Below are 18206 nucleotides of genomic sequence, written 5' to 3'. Positions count from 1 at the left end.
TAACAATTTAAAGTGAAGAAAAACTAAACGTTTTATTTAAAAAAAACAAAACAAGATAAAACACTGTAGTTGTACAGAAACACCAGCGATATTTAAAATAACTTTTTTTTTAGTTTTTCCAAAAACAAGCCAAATGGGAACTGTGTAGGATAACTATGTTTTCAGTTCTCTCCTCTAAAAGACGCAGATTCTCCAGCTTCCTGCAACAACGCGAGTGAAATGACCGTCACAAAGCGACACTGATGTGAAGGCCATGGTATACTTTCCGTGACTTGGTACAGTCCACTGTTCCCCTCTGTGTCGATATATTTGGAATGTTCCACTTTGTGTTTATCAGTCGGACCTTATTCTTGCACACGGAGACGCAGGAAGAGGACAAGGACAGTGGGCATAAACATGTGGTAACTGCTGCCTAAATGATCCACACATTTCTTAGATGTTCTGTTGACGCTCTGTTCACACCTGCTGTTAACATCCGACCTGAGTGATCCGATCACAAGTGTTCAGATTACACCTGCTACTGCTGCTAATGTGACGTCACTGCTCCACATGTAAACGATCACGGTCAAGAATGCCTTCATACTGTCAAGAATGTCATTATATAGTGTGTCGTCCAAAGTCAACTAAAAAAGTCATAGTATAGTATGTCGTCCAAAATCATCTAAAAAAAGTCATAGTACAGTATGTCGTCCAAAATCACCTAAAAATGTCATAGTACAGTATGTCGTCCAAAATCAGTCAAAAAAGTCATAGTATAGTATGTCGTCCAAAATCAGTCAAAAAAGTCATAGTATAGTATGTCGTGCAAAATCAGTCAAAAAAGTCATAGTATAGTATGTCGTGCAAAATCAGTCAAAAAAGTCATAGTATAGTATGTCGTCCAAAATCACCTAAAAAAGTCATAGTATAGTATGTCGTCCAAAATCACCTAAAAAAGTCATAGTGTAGTATGTCGTCCAAAATCCGTCAAAAAAGTCATAGTATAGTATGTCGTCCAAAATCAGTCAAAAAAGTCATAGTATAGTATGTCGTCCAAAATCACATAAAAAAGTCATAGTATAGTATGTCGTCCAAAATCACCTAAAAAAGTCATAGTATAGTATGTCGTCCAAAATCAGTCAAAAAAAGCGTCCAAAATCAGTCAAAAAAGTCATAGTATAGTATGTCGTCCAAAATCAGTCAAAAAAGTCATAGTATAGTATGTCGTCCAAAATCACATAAAAAAGTCATAGTATAGTATGTCGTCCAAAATCACCTAAAAAAGTCATAGTATAGTATGTCGTCCAAAATCACCTAAAGAAGTCACAGTATAGTATGTCAGTCAAAAAAGTCATGTCACTTATCATCATCATTATCATCAGCATTCAGGTGAATAAGTAAAAACAAGTGAAGACTGAGTGAAGTAAAAAGACACATGACACACATCAGACAAAAGCAGACAAAGGGACAAAGAAGGACACATGTCTTGTCCAGGCCTCTATTTATGGAGTAGGAGGTCCTACAACCTGTGCACTTCCTGGAGGAGGAGGAGCTAATAATTTATTTTTTTAATGATGTAAAACAGTGATTTGTCTGTGCTAATAATAATAATTATGTGTCAATAATAGTTCATACTATCACACTTAAAACTATCCTTTTAACCAAGACTAGTCCAAGCATACAGTGGAAAACTGACGCACACATGTTCGTCACACACAAGACTCATTTATGTTCTGTTCATGTTTAATCTGCAGTTACTAAACAACCAGTGATTGTGGAACCGAACCTGCTGGACCAGAACTGAACCTGCCAGACTGGGACAACCCTGCCATTGTGAAACTAAACCTGCAAGAACAAGGCAACCCAGTGGTTGTTGAACCAAACCTGTCGGACCAGAACAACCCCATGGTTGCAGAACCTGACCCACCAGACCGGATCAACCCCACATTTGCGAAACTGAACTTGCTTGACCGGAACAACCCTGCGGTTGTGGAACTTTCAAGTACAAAAACAGTATTTTTTTGATAAATTGATAAATTGAGTCATGGTGAAAAACAAAGAGCTATACAACATGAAGACTTGGCTGTTCTTATTTTTGACTTTGTCTTGTGTAACTGATGTGGGTTCAAATAACCAACTGCTGCTACAGTTCCCTGGGTTTTCCTTGACTTTTTGACTTTTTACATTGAATCTGGCAGGGGTGCAGGTGGTTACAAGAGGTGGGTCTGGGGAAGGCAGGTTGCAGGTTGGAGGAGGTTAGGGGAGTCTGGGGAAGGGTAAACCGGGTAAAAAAGTAAACAGTTTATGTCACAGTGTGCAGCAAAAGGTAAATGCTTTAAGACAGTTGGAGTTGGTGGGGGCTCCTTCCCAGCTGTTTTGCTTGCAAGCTGACTGAGTATTCTCAAAATTCTGACCTGGACGAGAAAGTTATGTACACCAACGAAGACAGAGGTGTCAGAATGCATAGCTCATGCCATCAGAAGGACTCTTGGCTCTCTGAGGTTGTGAGTTCAAGTCTTGCAATCAACTGAACTTCTTACAACTTTAGAACTTCAGACCAACATAAGAATTTAAAAATACCAGCAACATGTTTTTCTGCAGGTCAGTAAGAATAGCTCATGCTGGAAGTGTTAGACTTGTAGGTCAGAGGTTATGAGTTCAAGTCTTATGGTCAACTGTTTGAGTGTGATGTTCAAAGTAAACAGTCAAAAGCCCTAAGAGAACCTGAAGAAGAGAAGTTGCAGGTAGCTCAGTGCACAAGAATGCTGCTTTGAAGTCCAGAGCTCAGAGGTTCAGTTCTTGTGAGGTCCATGATATTTTAAAAGTCAACATCCAAAGTGAAGATTGAAAGGAGACCGAAAGTCCTAAATAGACTAGTAATTGGTGGTGCACTGGTTTTGTTCACAACCATTGGAATGTGTGAGTTATAAGGTGACCGGTTCGATACCACTGCCTTGCAGGTTCCATTCCTCAACCTTGCAGGGGTATGGCAGGTAGCAAGAGGTGAGGTTGGAGCAGGGGCAGGTAGTAAAAGGTGAGGAGGGGCAGGGAAGGGAGTGAGAGGAGAGGAGAGGAGTGGAGTGGCAGGGAAGGGAGTTAGAGGGAGGGAGTGGGAGGAGGAGCAGGGCAGGGAGGGAGAGGAGTGGCGGAGTGGGAGGAGGAGGAGCAAGGCAGGGAGTGAGAGGAGAGGAGAGGAGAGGGGAGGAGAGGATGGGTGGGGCAGGAAGGGGTCAAAGGTCAAATACTTTATATTACACTTTGCAGCAAAAGGTAACCGCATTAAGACACTTAGGTGGTGGTGGCCTTCGGCCACCACCACCCAACTGTCTTAATGCGGATTTAAGAGAGTTGGATGGGGGTGGGGGCCTTCGGCCCCCACCTGTTTTGCTTGCTGTACTTAGGAAGTGCACCGAGTCCAGTGAGCCTGACCGGGGGGTACAACTCACTCGCGCCCTGCTGGCCACGGGGGGGGGGGGTACGACTCACTCGTGCCCTGCTGCCCACGGGGGGGGGGGGGGGGGGGGGGCGGTACGACGCACTTGGGGTTGGTCACCTGCTGTGCTGTGTCAGTCAGCAAGAGGCTAGGTTTGGATCTGTTCCAGTGAACAACAGCAGGGTTGGGAACTGAACCTGCCACCTCACTGTTGAAACACAACCTTACGGTTTGGAACAAACCCACCACGCCACAAAGGCCGCCTTCGTCTAAGTTTGCTGTCTGTTTATAATCTCGAGTTTGGAGGTTGAGCTTTAAAAGGACCCGCTCCTCACAAGAACTGAACCTACGACTTCAGGACTTCACAGCAGCGTTCTTGCCCACTGTGCTACCTGCTCTTCACAGTACTTCAGGATCTCCTAGAGCTTCTGACTGTTTGCTTTCAACACTGAACTCAAAGACTTGAGTTGATCATAAGATTCAAACCAACAACCTCAGACATGCAAGTACTCTTCTTCCAGCAGGAGCTGTTCTTCCTGAGATGCAGAAAAATAGGTTGCTAGTATTTCTAACTTCTTATTTTGGTCTGAAGTTTGAAAGTAGTGCAGAAGTTCAGTTGACAGTAAGAGTTGAACTCACAACCTGAGAGACACAAGTCATCTTCTGACGGAGTGAGCTAGTCGTGCTGATGATCTCATGGTGAATTTCTTGGTGTTTCTTAAGTTTTGTCCAAAATCAGTCAAAAAAGTCATAGTATAGTATGTCACCTGATCAAGTGTCAGAGTATAAGACAGATACAGAGGCAGAGATGACGACCACATTTTATGATCCTATTTTCAATACTACCAGTCAAAACCTCCTGAATAATTAATGTTCAGAGCGGTCCTGTGGTTGTGGACCAGAACCATGTCGACTGCTGGACTGGGACACCCCCGCTGTTGTGGAATCTTGCAGGAAACAACTGCCGAATTTTATATAATAATGGATGAGAATCTTAAGAAACACCAAGAAATTCACCATGAGATCATCAGCACGACTAGCTCACTCCGTCAGAAGATGACTTGTGTCTCTCAGGTTGTGAGTTCAACTCTTACTGTCAACTGAACTTCTGCACTACTTTCAAACTTCAGACCAAAATAAGAAGTTAGAAATACTAGCAAAGTATTGTTCTGCATCTCAGGAAGAACAGCTCCTGCTGGAAGAAGAGTACTTGTATGTCTGAGGTTGTTGGTTTGAATCTTATGATCAACTCAAGTCTTTGAGTTCAGTGTTCAAAGTAAACAGTCAAAAGCTCTAAGAGAACCTGAAGTACTGTGAAGAGCCGGTAGCTCGGTGGACAAGAATGCTGCAGTGAAGTCCTGAAGTCATAGGTTCAGTTCTTGTGAGGAGCAGGTGCTTTTTAAAGCTCCACATCCAAACTCAAGATTATAAGCAGACAGCAATCTTAGACGAAAGGCGGCCTTTGTGGCGTGGTGGGTTTGCTCCCAACCGTAAGGGTGTGTCTCAACAGTGAGGTGGCAGGTTCAGTTCCAGTTCCCAACCCTGCAGCAACAGACCCAAACCTAACTTCTTGCTGACTGACACAACCACACAGCACACCAGGTGACCAGCCCCAAGTGAGTCGTACCCTCCACAGGCCAGCAGGGCGCGAGTGAGTCGTACCCCCAGTGGCCAGCATGGTACGAGTGAGTCGTGGCTAGCAGGGCGCGAGTGAGTCGTACCCCCAGTGGCCAGCAGGGCGCGAGTGAGTCGTACCCCCCGGTCAGGCTCACTGGACTCGGTGCACTTCCTAAGTACAGCAAGCAAAACAGGTGGGGGCCGAAGGCCCCCACCCCCATCCAACTGTCTTAAATCCGCATTAAGACAGTTGGGTGGTGGTGGCCGAAGGCCACCACCACCTAAGTGTCTTAATGCGGTTACCTTTTGCTGCAAAGTGTAATATAAAGTATTTGACCTTTGACCTCTTCCTGCCCCCCCCTGCCTCTCTCCAACTCCCTTCCCCTCCCCTCCTCTCCTCTCACTCCCTGCCCTCCTCCTCCTCCTCTAACTCCCTTCCCCTCCTCTCCTCTCACTCCCTGCCCTGCTCTTCCTCCTCCTCTCACTCCCTGCCCTGCTCTTCCTCCTCCTCTAACTCCCTTGCCTCTCCTCACTTCTTACTACCTGCCATGCCCCTGCTCCAACCTGTCCTCTTGCTACCTGCCCTGCAAGGCTGCGGTATTGAACCAGTCACCTTGTAACTCACACATTCCATGGTTGTGAACAAAACCACTGCACCACCAATTCCTGCTCTATTTAGGACTTTCGGTCACCTTTCAATCTACACTTTGGATGTTGACTTTTAAAACATCCTGGTCCTCACAAGAACTGAACCTATGAGCTGTGGATTTCACAGCAGCATTCTTGTCCACTGAGCTACCTGCAACTTCTCTTCTCCAGGTTCTCATAGAGCTTTTGACTGTTTACTTTGAACCTCATACTCAAAGAGTTGACCATAAGACTTGAACTCACGACCTTTGAAGTACAAGTCTTATTCTTCCAGCACGAGCTATTCTTACTGACCTGCAGAACAACACGTTGCTGGTATTTTTAAATTCTCATGTTGGTCTGAAGTTCTACAGTTGGAGGAAGTTCAGTTGATTGCAAGAGTTGAACTCACAACCTCAGAGATCCAAGTCTTCTTCTGATGGTGTGAGCCATTCATTCTGATGAAGATTCTCTGACTTACCAGGTGTACATAACTTTCCAGTCCAGGTCAGAATTTTGAGAATAATAAAAAAGTCATAGTATAGCATGTCGTCCATAATCACCTAAAAAAGTCATAGTTTTGCACGACATACTATACTATGACTTTTTTGACTGATTTTGCACGACATACTGTACTATGATATTTCTAGGTGATTTTGGACGACATACTGTACTATGACTTTTTTTAGATGATTTTGGACGACATACTATATACTATGACATTTTTAGATGATTTTGGACGACATACTATATACTATGACATTTTTAGGTGATTTTGGACGACATACTATACTATGACTTTTTTATGTGATTTTGGACGACATACTATACTATGACATTTTTAGGTGATTTTGGACGACATACTATACTATGACTTTTTTATGTGATTTTGGACGACATACTATACTATGACATTTTTAGGTGATTTTGGACGACATACTATACTATGACATTTTTAGGTGATTTTGGACGACATACTATACTATGACTTTTTATGGATGATTTTGGACGACATACTATACTATGAATTTTTTGACTGATTTTGGACGACATACTATACTATGACATTTTTAGGTGATTTTGGACGACATACTATACTATGACATTTTTTGGTGATTTTGGATGACATACTATACTATGACTTTTTTATGTGATTTTGGACGACATACTATACTATGACATTTTTAGGTGATTTTGGACGACATACTATACTATGACTTTTTTGACTGATTTTGGACGACATACTGTACTATGACATTTTTAGGTGATTTTGGACGACATACTGTACTATGACTTTTTTTAGATGATTTTGGACGACATACTATATACTATGACATTTTTAGATGATTTTGGACGACATACTATATACTATGACATTTTTAGGTGATTTTGGACGACATACTATACTATGACTTTTTTATGTGATTTTGGACGACATACTATACTATGACATTTTTAGGTGATTTTGGACGACATACTATACTATGACTTTTTTATGTGATTTTGGACGACATACTATACTATGACTTTTTTATGTGATTTTGGACGACATACTATACTATGACTTTTTTAGGTGATTTTGGACGACATACTATACTATGACTTTTTTGACTGATTTTGGACGACATACTATACTATGACTTTTTTAGGTGATTTTGGACGACATACTATACTATGACTTTTTTGACTGATTTTGGACGACATACTATACTATGACTTTTTTATGTGATTTTGGACGACATACTATACTATGACTTTTTTGACTGATTTTGGACGACATACTATACTATGACTTTTTTGACTGATTTTGGACGACATACTGTACTATGACTTTTTAGACTGATTTTGGACGACATACTATACTATGACTTTTTTGACTGATTTTGGACGACATACTATACTATGACTTTTTTAGGTGATTTTGGACGACATAATATACTATGACTTTTTTGACTGATTTTGGACGACATACTATACTATGACTTTTTTATGTGATTTTGGACGACATACTATACTATGACTTTTTTAGGTGATTTTGGACGACATACTATACTATGACTTTTTTGACTGATTTTGGACGACATACTATACTATGACTTTTTTATGTGATTTTGGACGACATACTATACTATGACTTTTTTGACTGATTTTGGACGACATACTATACTATGACTTTTTTAGGTGATTTTGGACGACATACTATACTATGACTTTTTTGACTGATTTTGGACGACATACTATACTATGACTTTTTTATGTGATTTTGGACGACATACTATACTATGACTTTTTTATGTGATTTTGGACGACATACTATACTATGACATTTTTAGGTGATTTTGGACGACATACTATACTATGACTTTTTTATGTGATTTTGGACGACATACTATACTATGACTTTTTTAGGTGATTTTGGACGACATACTATACTATGACTTTTTTAGGTGATTTTGGACGACATACTATACTATGAATTTTTTGACTGATTTTGGACGACATACTATACTATGACATTTTTAGGTGATTTTGGACGACATACTATACTATGACATTTTTAGGTGATTTTGGATGACATACTATACTATGACTTTTTTATGTGATTTTGGACGACATACTATACTATGACATTTTTAGGTGATTTTGGACGACATACTATACTATGACTTTTTTATGTGATTTTGGACGACATACTATACTATGACTTTTTTAGGTGATTTTGGACGACATACTATACTATGACTTTTTTAGGTGATTTTGGACGACATACTATACTATGAATTTTTTGACTGATTTTGGACGACATACTATACTATGACATTTTTAGGTGATTTTGGACGACATACTATACTATGACATTTTTAGGTGATTTTGGATGACATACTATACTATGACTTTTTTATGTGATTTTGGACGACATACTATACTATGACATTTTTAGGTGATTTTGGACGACATACTATACTGTGACTTTTTTGACTGATTTTGCACGACATACTATACTATGACTTTTTTGACTGATTTTGGACGACATACTGTACTATGACATTTTTAGGTGATTTTGGACGACATACTGTACTATGACTTTTTTTAGATGATTTTGGACGACATACTATACTATGACATTTTTAGATGATTTTGGACCACATACTATACTATGACTTTTTTATGTGATTTTGGACGACATACGATACTATGACATTTTTCGGTGATTTTGGACGACATACTATACAATGACTTTTTTAGGTGATATTGGACGACATACTACACTAAGACGTTTTTAGGTGATTTTGGACAACATACTATACTATGACATTTTTAGGTGATTTTGGACGACATACTATACTATGACTTTTTATAGATGATTTTGGACGACATACTATAATATGACTTTTTTGACTGATTTTGGACGACATACTATACTATGACATTTTTAGGTGATTTTGGATGACATACTATACTATGACTTTTTTAGGTGATTTTGGACGACATACTATACTATGACTTTTTTATGTGATTTTGGACGACATACTACCCTATGACATTTTTTACTGATTTTCGGACGACCTACAATGCAGGTATGATAACAATAATAATCATAATAATAATAATGTATTTAATGTGGTGAAGTTTACCAGAAGATGGCAGCATTACATCAAACCACCATTTGTGGAGACATACACTCAGTCACATGAAACCAGATTTGTGCTTCTGGCTCTCCAGAGAGATTAAATTACCCACCAAGATCAAATTTCAGTTTGTTATATTTTTTGGTCGTGACTTTCCAGACAAACAGTTTTTCATTTCATCCAAATAATTAATATGGAATTTCAAATGTAAATTAATAGGGGATCCCACAGGGATTATTAATGTGCCACCTTTAATTACTCATATGAATTTAATGAATACATTCAGCCACAATGGAAACCATGAATAAAGGAGAACAGAGTTAAATGTTTAGAAATAAGGCGTGCGTGTCAACATAGAAATCTCTAAAACCTCTTCTATTAAATGAATTGTGTGTGCTGATCAGAATAAGAGCACAGTTCACATTCTGTACACATCTCCTTCCTTTATACTAAAAATAATGTCATCGATCCATTAGCCATCCTCACACTGACCCACTTGCATGAAACTGCAGCTAATACGAGCTCATTAGCAGCCGACTTGTCTTCGACCAATAAAAAAAGCAATTCATTAATTAAAACCTGGATGCTGCCAGTTATTTCTATGGACTTTCTGGCCTTTGAACTTGATTGGCGGGGGTGTGGTTACACTACATAATTAGCCGAACTCTCATTTAGCTCTCCCTGACCCATTTATGAGCCTATTAGCATTCAGAGCCATTTGTAAGCAGCTGGTCTCATCGCAGCCGCACCACTCTTCAACACTGCAGGCATCTGCACAGCTCTGGAATGAATCAGTTTTTTTTTTTTTTCACCAGCTGTGACAGTGTGGCTGGTATTGTTTTTTTTCACCTGTGTGGGTCTGTGTGTGTGTGTGTGTGTGTGTGTGTGTCATGGAGCCACCTACACCTTCTGTGGCAGCAACTGCTACAAAGGTGGTGCTGAAAACTTTGGCAGGTTTGTATTTTGCTCTGTGACTGTGGACACAATGTTTCCCCCATAAACAATGACGGTGTTGAAACTGTGCTGAAACTTTACACTTGTGTTGCCATCCGAAGTTTCAAGATGGGTGTGGTCAGTACAGCAAGTACTAACTGGTCATGTAATAATGAAAGTCATGAATACTGAGTGCTCATGTCATATAATAAGGCCTATAGTGTTGTAGTGTTCTTATCCAATAATACAGTAACAACCATAATGTTTTTATGACTACTCATGAGTACTCAGTAATAATGCAGTGAGCATGGGTGGGCGTGTTCGCCCTCACATTGTCATGTGGTCCCTCACTGTTGAAAGGGTTTGGGGTTTTTTTAAAAGTGCAAAATTCCAGCCTGTTTCAGGAAGTCTTCAGTGGCTGCACTCTGCATTGATCCTTTAAACACACATGTAAACATCACTGTCAGTGAATGTACAGCAAACATTGCCATGAACTAAAATGCATCATGTAAGAATGTATTAAAGCATTTACACAGTAAATACAAAGTTGTAAAGTGAAGTCTAACAATTCAATTACACAATTGCAATAAATGTTTTAAAGCAAATCTTTCAAATGCATCACATTTAGTTTCACAAACATAACTTCAAACACTGCAGCTTCCACCAGCTCATTATTCAAAACGGCAAAACTACGAGCAACATGAACAAAACCCAGTTACACCACAGAACCCAGGCAGAAGCTCACCGGCTGCTTCTTCCTCGTTTGAACAAGCTTTATTCTGCACATCGTGGTTTTGGATCCTCGGTCCATGTCAGATCTCAGCTGTTTGCTCCCACTGCTGCTCTGCAGTCAATCTGTGAGTGTGGTGATGAGCAGATCCCCCTCAGCAGGTGTGTGGAAGGGGCGTGGCCCACAGTTCACCTCGACACACATGATGGTTTAGTTGGTCAAACACAATCACTTGTGCATGTATGGGCCCTGTAGTCCACACATAATAACACAACACCACGACTGTAACGTGAATCCAAGCATGAACAAACACATGAGTGGAATTCACTGAATATTTGAAGTCTGCCAACTCCTGCACAGCTGAACAGAGGCTGGAAATAGACACAGTAATGTTTCCCACTTCAGGCAACAGTGCACTCTGGAGTTCACTTTGTGCTGTTATTGTTATATAAATTAGCAGGGATGGATCTACTGTGCCCTTCCTATGACTGAGTTCACATACGACAGACCTCCATCAGAGCGAGCCACAGGCGTGTCCATATATTCTACTGTGTTCTATATATTGTAATAGGAGCAAGGAAATGGACTTTTATTCCCTGTGGCTAAATTTGATTTACTGTTCTATTTAAATGGCCACATTGTTTCAGAGGTTGGAGTTTCCACCGTTTAGCCTCAGGGTGTTAAGATACATCATGCTGTAAAGTAACCAGACATTTAACATAACACATGCGAGGCTCACTGAGCAGAGGAAAACACCGCACTTAGGTCACTAAAACAATATCTGCATTTCTATTTTCACATCACGATACATTTCTGCTGTTGCTATTTTCAACAAACTTTAGTGGCTTCCACGGCCTTTAATGTGGTCAAAGAGTTTAAAGTCATAGTGGATTCACTATTTTGTTCTAGACTAAAACAATTATTCAAGCATAATAATTGTGGTCCTCTTACCTTAAAGGAAATAGAAGACAACATCTCTCTCTCGGAGTCGCCACAGTGGATCACCTGCTTTTGTTAGGTTTGTTTGTGTGAGTGAACAAGCCCAGGCTTTTGAACCAGCAACCCTGTGACTACAAGCCAAGGCCTCGTCCACTCATTTCGAAACAATATAATAGCACAGGAATCTGTGAATTGTAAAAATCTCGTGCTCCAGGCTGCGGTGCGTCAGTCGTTGCCCTGAGGAATCGTGGGTAATTACCAAAACACTCTAAATGACAAATGTGTAGGTAATCCCTCAGCACTCGTACCCCTCCACCACCCCGTGGCAATAAGCGTTTATTCTGACAAAAATGCCAAATGCTCGTTTTCTTTAGAGGTAGAAAAACACTTCTTTACTTTTAATTACAGAAAGAATATAAATAGAATCCATTTGAAACGTTACAGGTCACACTTTCCACATCCACGTGTCCACAGAGGCTCGTCAGGGTCCTCACAGAGGTCCACGCTGATCCCGCACGGATGGATGTGACCGAGGCCACCGGCACATATCTGTGCTGACTGTAGCACAACAGTCTAAGGAGACAACAAGAAGGACGGTCACCATGGAAACCGGCTCGAGCTCCATACACGTACAAGTCAGCGCTCCAAGAATTCAAGGACACACAAAACTCAAAAACATATAAATATATTACCCAAAAATTCTAAATTCTTCTTGGTCCAGAACTTTGGTTCCTGACTCCTGAAGAATGACGTTGACATTTTGGCCTCAGCTGTACGTTGTGTTTATTTTTAATTGCATTGAGCCTTTCTACAATGACAGATTATTACTGCCAACACAGACCTTTCTAAGTTGCTGGCAGATCATCTCTCTCCGCTTCAGCTGAAGCACTTACTGCTGTAAGTTCATCACGTTCTAAAGCAGAAAGAAACGTATTACAGTGTCACAAACATCAGATCCTTGAAGTTTCAACACAATTAGGTAAATTCTAATTGCCAATTAATTTGATTTGTAATCCAACGGTATTAAACGAGCTCATTTAATGGTGCCACGGAGCATGATGGAGTGTGGTAATTGGTTTTTATAGAAGAGTTAAAATCAAGGTGTGGATGTGAGGTTGCTGCTGTCCCTACAGCAGCACAAGTTTTTGGGGAAGAATCTCAGAATCCCAGCTGCACTCGAGAAGAAAACAGACACACACAGAGTTTTAAACTCTTTTCTTAATGATCATCCCCTGATGATGATGTGTTTATGTACATCCATCTTCAAGGGTAAAACTAAGACGTCCCGCCTCTCCAGTTCTAACAAGGTCGAAGCTGTCAGGAGAGACTGAGGGCAGGGAGCGAGCACACTCAGGCCAGGAGGAGGAGTTATCACTCACACACACAGCAGAGGGAGGAGTGGGGGAGCGACAGGGCGGAGGAACACAACGAGGATGAGTAAGAAGATTAGACGGAGATAGTGGAGAAGTGGAGCAGGGAGAGTGGGGTGGAGTGTGTTACGGGTCAGAAAGAGGTCGTTCTCACCTAAAGCAATGTTGACATGGACGTTGTCTGAGGACAAATCTGAGGCCAACTCATTCCAAGTGAAAGTCAAAAAAACGCCTCTGGCTGCACAAACATCTCCACTCACTTCAGTTACACCTGAATTCTTTATAAAGTAATCATTTGACCACAGGCAAAGCACCAGAGCACGGACGCTGCAGAAGCTCACACTGTTGGTGGATTTATTGTAATGGCTACAGTTATGAGTTTGGGAGAAAAGTTATCCATAATATGCCAAACTACAGAAACCTGCGGCTATTCACACAAACTAAATCTAAGTTACAACCAAACAATTTGAATTTGTGCCTCTGGTCGACCATGTCACATATTTTCACAGGTGCAGGAGTAAATAATCAAAAGAAAGCTGCAGTACACACACACACACACACACTGTGCTCCTGCATGACCTCATGCTTATGTTGCTTCAATGTAACGGCTATTAAAACTAATAAAACTAATTAAGCTTACGTTAATGGAATGATAATAATATGACATCAATTACTCACTCCCTGCAAAACTGGGACAACGTGGAGTGAATGGAGAGCAGCGACACCTGAGAGCAGCGCTGCCTGTGGGCTGATGCTCACGTCTACATGAGCTCACTGTGCTGCCATATGAAGGCCAGGGAAATAACAGGGTGATCAATTAAGTTAACCACGCAATTAAGTTAATTAATTGCTTGTATGCCCAGGAGTTCTCTGGTGCTGTGGACTGCATTACAACAGTGTGTGTGTGTGTGTGTGTGAGAGACATACTTTATCTCAGATATCATTCCTTTTGTCAGTTTTTCTTGTGTTTTTCCAATAATGATGCAAACCCTCTCACACAGTTACATCACCAGTTCACTGACTCACAGCAGTATTTTAAGATCCTCTCTCATGATCACATTGTCAGAAATCACACAGTGATGTGAGGACTTTTGTTTTCTATCTGAGACGGAAGATCGTGCGGTTAATATTGTTTCCCAGCATTTTTACGGCTGCTGTTTAATGCGTTTGCACTTTTGTTCGATCATGCTGACACTGGCACATTTAGAAAGCATTCATCTTCATGTTATTGCTGAATATGCAAATGAGACTCATGATTACTAAAGTAAAGATTCACGCACAGACATTTTACGCCCGTTTATTACAAACCGAGTCGTGGTTAAGGCACCGAGATAATTCACAAGACTTACGGTAACAACCGCTACACTGTTGTCAGTCACGTCATGTACTATCAATCAATTATTCCACATTGTATTTGAAGGTTGAAATCCTTCACTGTGTTGCTTTACATGCAGAATAACAGTTTGGCCGTGACACAGACAAAGATTATTATTTATAAGCCTTTTGTCGCCCTGACAGACACAAAACCTCCACGTGGGAGAAAAAAAGAAAAGGAAATTGTATTTTTTTACCCTTAAACATGCATTTTTCATGTCTAATTAAATTGATAAACGGGTATTTCTGAATAATGGAATTTGTCAATAGCAATACTCACAAGGACACATCAGTGTCAGTGATGAAGAGATAATGTTCTGCAGTCAGTAACAGCAACTATAATAGAGAACTCACTTATACACTATGTTCTCCATGTTGTGCATTTAACATGTGTTCTTCATACTGTGGTCAAGTCATTAGAGTAACCGTTTCCCTCCTATTATTTGCAAAAGTCTGGACATTCTCTTCGATGTCAACAAGAGCTGCTGCTGCTGCTGATGATGCTGCTGCTGCTGCTGCTGCTGCCGTTTACTGGACATTTTTCTCAGTTAAACTCTGTAAAATCCCTGTAAATCAGTGCTTTGTTAAACACTGACACCAACAACAACCGTGTTCAAAGTCAATTAAATTCAGCGTTCTTCCTCATTGTGATGCTCAGTGTTTTCATGTCCTCGTGCATTTAGTGACTGCCCTGTCATTGGCTGACGTGATATTTGTGTTAAGAACTCATTTTGCTCTCCGTCGTGTAAAAAGCACGATAATAGACTGTGGTCGAGTGCTGAGCTGCAACAACACCTGACAGAGTTTTCTGGTGTTTTCTGGTGTTTTCAGGTGTTTTCTGGTGTTTTTTGGTGTTTTCTGTCCCATTTCCACTTGTATTGTAATGAACATGGCGACAGTCACAGTAGCGCGGTGTCACCGTGGTCGTGTGCCTCAGCAGCTGCACCGCTGTGATAGAGCACCACACTATTAAAGGATCACAGAGCTGCCGGTGGAACATGTACGACGGTGATACACGGTGAAGTAAGCTGCCTCCATCTTTACTTATATTCCACTATTGTTGTGAACGGCTCATTCACTCACTCACTCACTCACTCAGTGCTTTGAAGGATTAGAAAGCTGAGAATGAGACGAGCAATCGCCTCGTTTGTTTAGTTTTGTGTAGAAAATTCAGAGATTACAGCTGCAGGTACATTGACCATGCAGGATTTAAAGGGCTGTTTTCATGTCCTGCACCACTGTGTGACACAAACACTCATGTTGAATAGTCACTGTATCACAGCTCTCACACTGACTGTGGGGGAAGTGCAATAAAAAACAACTTGTATTTTAATTGAGTTCCCCTGAGCAAGCGAGTGAAGTTCACCCATCACTGCAATACAGGACTCCTGTTTCTCACACACACACACACACACACACACACACACACACACACACACACACACACACACACACACACACACACACACACACACACACCTGCACTTTAATAGGATCCCCAGGGTTATAATCTTATTGTTGATTTCCATGTTAGAGATACAAGGATTCACATAATCAAATTCACATGTAAGCAGCGCACACGCACACGCACGCACACACACACACTCTGCACACATGCATGAATGCATGAACACCAGCAGAGAATAAGCAGCTCTGCTGTTTCTGTCTTTGACGCTGTGAAACAGTGCTGTCTGTGGGCTGATGCTCATGCATGTCTCACGTACACACACACACACACAGCCTTTTTAGACTTTCTATTATTCTGTTAACATACGAGTCTGAATATGGACGAGTGCCTGTGATAAGTGAATTCTAGTGTTTTCATTTATATAAGTCAGATAATTGACACTCCCACATTCTCTCCTTGTCAGACACGGAGCATAAAGTGAGTGAAGTTTGTTGTCGGTGTCGATCTCCTCTCCTCTGATTTGCTGCAGTAGATCTTTTTATGATAGAAATCTGCATGTGTTGGTAAAAGTTATACAAGGACTTTTTCTTTTTTCTTTTTTTTTAAATAAACTTTGTGACCTTGTGTGCGAGATGTCAATCACACTCAGTTCCACAGAATGATTGAGTGAATGATTTGTGACATGAACTGTAGCACAGTGTGCACAGCACGCGCCTCGCATACATAAGTCAATCATATTAGGACAGAAAATTGACTTTGAATTTTTCTACAGTTAGAAAATAGTGAAACAGGTTCATGGGAAACTAAATTGTTGTTTATGAAGAATGTAAAATAAAAACCGATCTCCTCTGCTTAGAATCCTTGTGTTTGTTTATTTGTCAGAAACCAACTCCCTGGTAAAGGATCTGTGTTTATTTTCTACTTTTCATGACCACTCAAAGTTGCTTTACACTTCAGTTTTTTCACCCATTCACTCCCTCACCCTTTCATACTTCCATGGTTTTCAGCTGGATGACTTATGCTTGCTTCATTATCTGGTGATGTGAAATGTTAGTAGCTATAGTTACCAGAACATGTATAACGTCATATAAACAGAAAACATGTCAATATACTGATATCGTAGAGATGAAGGGATGAATAACCCTGCTTTCATACAGATCAATAAGAGTGTGTGTGGCATCGTAACAAACATGAAAGCTTTGTTTAACTTAAGATGAATGAAGTTGTTATTATTACTGCGATTTATCCACATTTAATGTCTCAGTGTCAGAAGTTATGGATGCTACGACGGAGGTCAGTTTTAATCTCTAAAATTGTTAAGTATATAATTAGAGTATGTTTACGTCTTAAAGTTGGTTTGAGGGTTAATATTTTAAAATGAATATTTTAAAACGAGGTTGCGTAGTTCAAAATGTCTTCTCTTAAAACTGTGTTCTATTAATTATTCCTCAGCTTATTTACCCACTTATATATTATAATAAATAATACTAATAATACTAATAATAATAATAATAATTAGTATTTATCTTAAAAAAACTTACAACAAGGTAAGTTGTTGTTTTTTGTTTTTTTTAGCAGCGTTTTTTGGTTTGAACCACAGGACTTGACATTTCACAGTTACTTAAGTCAACAGCGACATTGTTGATCAACGTAATGAATCCAAAGACATTTGTTCTCAATATGACTCAAACTTTACGTGTTTTTAATAACGGACAAATGTCCCCTCACATCGTGACTGTACGACATTTTCTTCTTCATCCCTTGACCGTCATGTGACCTTCTCTAATTTGCATGTCCCTGCTGCAGACGTGTGATCATTTGTCTCTTACAGGCGTCAGGAGTGTAATAAAACACATCCAACACTCGCCTGCAGACTTCTCATTAGTATTCATCTTAGTAAAAGATTGAAAGAAGTTTCCTGGGCAATAAAATTACCTTTTTTTTTTTTAAACAGAGAGAGCCTGGAGGTGAGGTTTAACAACACCTGCTGCTGCTGCTGCTGCACATTATCCACTTACACCACAAACCACCATCAACACGCTGAAGAAATACATGCAGATTTACTTTTGCAGCAACACACTATCAACAAAGTATTTGCTACAGCAACTCATTATTATCAGGATGTTAAAACTCTTCAGTTAATTCAAAACGCTGCAGCACCAGTTCA

General features: G+C 40.3%; 1 long non-coding RNA gene across 1 annotated transcript; it reads left to right on the top strand.

Annotated features, from left to right (window-relative positions):
* The first annotated feature begins 349 nt into the window (after nt 1-349).
* Nucleotides 350-2131, top strand: LOC131458852 (uncharacterized). The gene is made up of 2 exons (XR_009240136.1): nt 350-401; nt 1734-2131. It is a non-coding gene; the product is annotated as an uncharacterized LOC131458852 (long non-coding RNA).
* The last annotated feature ends 16075 nt before the right edge of the window (nt 2132-18206 follow it).

The sequence above is a fragment of the Solea solea genome, chromosome 4 (genome assembly GCF_958295425.1).
Source record: "Solea solea chromosome 4, fSolSol10.1, whole genome shotgun sequence".
In the NCBI taxonomy this organism is placed as follows: Eukaryota; Metazoa; Chordata; class Actinopteri; order Pleuronectiformes; family Soleidae; genus Solea; species Solea solea.
The sequence above is the reverse complement of the archived record's forward strand: the minus strand, read 5'-3'. Positions and strand labels throughout refer to the sequence as shown.